A 5,000-nucleotide genomic window follows, 5' to 3' on the forward strand; every position below is an offset into this window, starting at 1 on the left:
GCAGATCAATTTTTTCGCTCATTATGCCTTCATTATGCCTTCACTTAATTATGGCTAAAGCTTCCTATCATTTTATTTGGTGCAAATAGGGCGAGGGTCAGTGGTTCCTATGCAGGGAAAAATGACAGCACCGTGAGAAATATGATACATACCACCGGGAAAAATATGATATACACCACCGTGATGAATTTAACAAATCAAAAGTGGTTCGACCTTGTCTGTTCTCTTATCGACAACGATATTCGTCTTCACAGTGGTCAACAAATTTTGACCACTGTGATGACGAATATCGTTGTCGATAAGAGTAGAGACAACGCTAAACCACCTTCGATTTGTTTTTTACCACAATATTCGACGCTAAAGAAAGTCTTTATTTCAGAGTGTGACCAAAACCATGACACAAAGAAAGAGCAAGCGTTCTCTATAACTTTCTAGCAATATGATTGGTTTATTTTCCAAAATGAGCGTTCCTAGTTGGGTATTACATTGCGTGACAAATTGGCGCGAGCATGACGCGAGCAACGTTGTCTAGGCTCTTATCGACAACGACAAATTAGCCAATCAGATTGCAGGATTACAAGCAATTGTGGTAAAAATGATATTGATACCAGCCTGCAATACTCTTTTAAGAGTGAAGACTTACTTGGTAAATAAATAGATAAATAAATGAATTTACGGTCCAGGCTTTAATGATGAAACTGCAATTTTTAAGTGAGTAGAGAAGGATAGGGTTGTAAGTAAAAAATGAAAAAGTTTTACAAAAAGGAAGTCAGGAAAATTTGAAGACGATCTCCTTCCATTTTCCCCCTCTAATTTAAGACCGGTGCCTCATATGATAAAGCTGTAAACCACTTCCCAACTTAACACTCCGCGGAGAACTCATGAACATGTCAACCGGGCAGATCCCTAGCAGTCCTTACAACGAGTGGAACAGGTGGATCTGATCTCACCTTGGCTAGATGTCACTGAAATTCTTCTATACGTAAGCTGAATGATATACAAAGCCGGAAGAACAACGATTCCGATCAACAGTGATGTAAGTCCTCCTGCAACAGATATTAGCCCAAACTTCAGTGACGTGAGCAGTGATAGTTTTCGCTTCTGCTAGTCTAACTACGCTTCAACTGTTGTAAGGCAATCCTTTACTACAAAAAAAAAAAAAAAAAAAAAACGGAATATACGATGCTTTAATAGGTGCACTATTTCCTTATTAAGTATTGATAACCTTCTATTTTACGAAAGAAATAATACTTGCCGTTGCCAGGACTTTTTGCGAGCGTGGAATTTTTTTCTCAAATCACGTAAGCTCGGTCCACAGGAATACCAGACTGTGGCCAGACAATGAAACATGTTCGGTGCATTAAACTTCTCTGTAACAAGATATGACTTCCCTTTTAGCCTTAAAGGTTTCACTTTTGCTTTCGCTTTAGAAATATGCGTCGACGCTTCTAAATGCTCGAATGACAATAACCAGACTCTTACTTGCGAACCGTTAAATAATGAAGAGACAAACTGAATTAGAATCAGCAGAGCACAAAGGAAAACCAGTGCAGTAAAGGCGCCATATAATTAATATGTATTAAACAAGGCTTAAATTAAATTATTCACAGTTTAATTAATCATTTGTGTGTTTCAGTTACGAAGGATTGCAAACATTTGACTTACCGATTAGGAACGTAAGGAAAACTTTTCCTAGAAATCTCTTAAGCTCTTGCGATGGTGAAAAATCACTGCACGGTCAACAAGTCTGAGGATTCTAATATAGAACCTGATCAGCCACGCCCTCACCCCTGAAACAGACACCACCAACATGACATTAAAAATTCTATGATGGAACTTAACGGTCCAAGAAGACATGCAAGATACCTTAGCCGTTCATCGTTGCAATAATCAAGAAAGACAAAGATCGGTGGTATTAACAATGAAGCGATGTTTAGTTCGTTGCAGCTGCAACGTAGATCATTTCGAAGGCACAGGACATAGCTTTGCGATGTTCATAGCACTGAATATAAACACGATCCACAGCAAACAATCAATTGCTAAGCGCTTGCGTATTCCATTTTGTACTTGAGACACCACCCTAGGCTTGATTTGTTGAGCTGAAAGCGTTCCACCAACCTCACTTGCATGTTTGTCCACAAACCACGATGTATTCGAAACTGGTAGGTTGATGGAACTTAAGTATTTATGGCACCATATAGCAATGAAAAGGGAAAAATTCCCTTTCTATAGATCGTATGGCAACAGGTCAATATTTACGTATCAATCATGGATGGCTGGATTTCTATAATAAACTCGTAAACGCACCCTGCAGTCACAAGAATTCACAATTATCATTTTAGCGCAGTTATGCTAAAAAGGTTACTCAGACAGTGCTTTGCAGTTTATTTCTGTTAATATAACTATGCATCTGTCCTTTTGCTGGAAATGCTGACTGTTAACTATAGATGTTTCAGTTTTTAGACTGCTCAATGAGCAAACAAGAAATAGCGCTGTCACAGGACACAGAACATCTCCGTCGTCCTCAGAGATTAGAATGCGAAACACTAACTTAATCAATTCGTCAGATCAATTTGATCATTCACAGCCCACCCGTCAGAAGAAAGTCATTATAGCGGGTGATTCTACTCTCAAATACCTACAAAGCCATAAAATGTCGAAGAATTCACAAGTTAAGATAGCCACTTTTCCGGGATGCACAACGCAAGACATGAAGGATCATATCAAGCCACTACTACGCAGAAACCCGGACGAGTTAATTATCCATGTGGGAACTAATAGTTTACGATCCTCCTATACTTTTCGTGAATGTGCGGTAGAACTGATTGACCTAGCCGAAGCAATCAGCTCTGAATCTTCAGCTATGATATCTATATCCGGTCTCATCAACAGATCTGATGACGAAGCCCTTGCACGTAAAGTACCTGACGTGAACAAAGTTCTTAAGGAATGCTGCCAGCAAAAGAACTGGGGTTTTATTGACCACTCTAACATTTCAAGAACTAGCCACTTAAATCGAAGTGGTCTTCATTTAAACAAGAAAGGCACCATGCGCCTAGCTCAAAATTTCATTAACCATTTACGTGTAGATTAGGATATTGCCGTCTGGGAATCCGACTCGGCTGATGTCCATAAGGATACCAACTGTGGTAAGTCCATCTGTCCCACAATCTTTGGTCGAGGTTTAGCCATAGCGTCCCTTAACATTAATAGTCTGTTGTCTCATATTGACGAACTTAGAGTTTTTATGTCCTCTTCTAAAGTTGATATTTTACATATCAACGAATCAAAATTAGACTCTACAGTACGTGATAACGAAGTATACATACCTGGCTTTGAAATAGTCAGAAAAGATCGTAAAATTAACGGAAGAAATGGTGGTGGAGTATGTACATACGTTCGCACTAATCTGAACTATCGAATACGCAATGATTTAAATAATGATCTTTTGGAGTGTCTTTTCGTTGAAATCAGTAAGCCACGAAGTACACCATTTCTGGTCGGTACTTGGTATCGACCCCCAAGTTCTCCACCCAATTTATTTAGCGAATTTGAGAATGTTATTGCAAAAATTGACGCGGAAAATAAGGAATGATATTTACTTGGTGATATCAACTGCAATTTGTTGCCTGAAGCAATTGCAGTTAATTCTTCCCATCTGATAAACATTTTCGATATATATGGTCTTAGTCAGTTAATCACTGAACCAACACGTGTCACCCCGGACTCAAAAACATTAATTGATTTATGCATAACGAACTCCCCAGAGAAGGTTACAAATTCCGGTGTCATTCACCTTGGCATAAGTGATCATTCTCTTGTTTTTTTGTCACGTAAGACTCAATACTGCCGTACTGGCCCTCGCGTGATTGAAACACGGCAATTTAAGCACTTTAACAGAGGAAAATTTTTAAGTGACCTCAATCAACTACCTTGGGCCAATGTTGATTTGTATTCTGATCCCAATGAAATGTGGCGTATATGGAAAGAAATGTTTCTTGGTTGCGTCGATAAACACGCACCACTTAAATCCAAAAGAATTCGAAAAAAAACGATCTCCATGGATTACTAGAGAGTTACTGAACAAAATCCGAAAACGAGATTTTCTTAAAAAGAAGGCAATCTCCTCCAACAACCCGGCTACATGGGATCAATTTAGGTGTGCAAGAAACCAGGCAAACAACGCAATTAAACTCGCAAAAAAACTCTATGTTTCTGACAACTTGGAAGCCAGCAAAGGTAATTTACGCAAAACATGGAATGTTATCAACGAGCTAACTTCACGTAACAGTGGTAAGTCAACGAATATTTTGGAGATCAAGGTAGATAATAAAATAGCAAGTAACCATATGGACATTGCGGAAACTATTAACGATCACTTTACTAATGTTGCGCAAATATTAGCACAAGATATTCCTGTTGTCGACGCTAATCCTGAGTCTTATTTAGAGCCCACTGACAATTCGTTTTCTCTGCAAATTCCGAGTGTTGATATTGTTTCTAACATTTTGTCGAAAATTGATGAAAAGAAAGCCACCGGTCTTGATATGATTCCGAGTAAATTGTTGAAAATGGCTGCTAATATCATCGCGCCCTCTCTTACCTCAATATTCTCAAAGTCTATTCTAACTGGGATATATCCAAACGATTGGAAAACGGCCAAAGTGACTCCACTTTTTAAATAGGGCATTAAATCTGACCCTAACAACTACAGGCCAATATCTGTAATCCCTATAATTTCGAAAGTTTTCGAAAGAATTGTTTATAATCAACTTTTCCATTATCTAGATGTTAACAAGTTGCTACTGGGTTGCCAATCAGGGTTCCGTTCTCTACATAGTACGCTCACGGCTTTGCTTGAGGCAACAAATGCTTGGTCAGTAAACATCGACAATGGCCTTTTAAATGGCGTTGTCTTTATTGACCTTACTAAGGCATTCGATACCATCGATCATGAGATCATCTTGCGTAAGATGTCATATTTGGGTGTCGATCAGGCG

General features: G+C 38.8%; 1 protein-coding gene across 12 annotated transcripts in view; it reads right to left on the reverse strand.

Annotated features, from left to right (window-relative positions):
* Positions 1–5,000, reverse strand: part of LOC137984942 (uncharacterized) — a 34,608-nt gene that overhangs the window by 11,790 nt on the left and 17,818 nt on the right. For 9 of the 12 annotated variants that reach the window (XM_068832290.1, XM_068832289.1, XM_068832294.1 and 6 more), the window contains 2 exons: positions 1,666–1,790; positions 951–1,046 (listed from right to left, as the gene is read on the reverse strand). The gene's annotated coding sequence lies outside the window, so the exon portion shown is untranslated. Of the gene's footprint in view, positions 1–820; positions 1,146–1,665; positions 1,791–5,000 lie in introns of those variants that run through there. The other 3 variants (XM_068832298.1, XM_068832291.1, XR_011119200.1) reach the window with 2 other exon arrangements.

This window comes from Montipora foliosa, chromosome 14, assembly GCF_036669935.1.
Source record: "Montipora foliosa isolate CH-2021 chromosome 14, ASM3666993v2, whole genome shotgun sequence".
Taxonomy (NCBI): Eukaryota; Metazoa; Cnidaria; class Anthozoa; order Scleractinia; family Acroporidae; genus Montipora; species Montipora foliosa.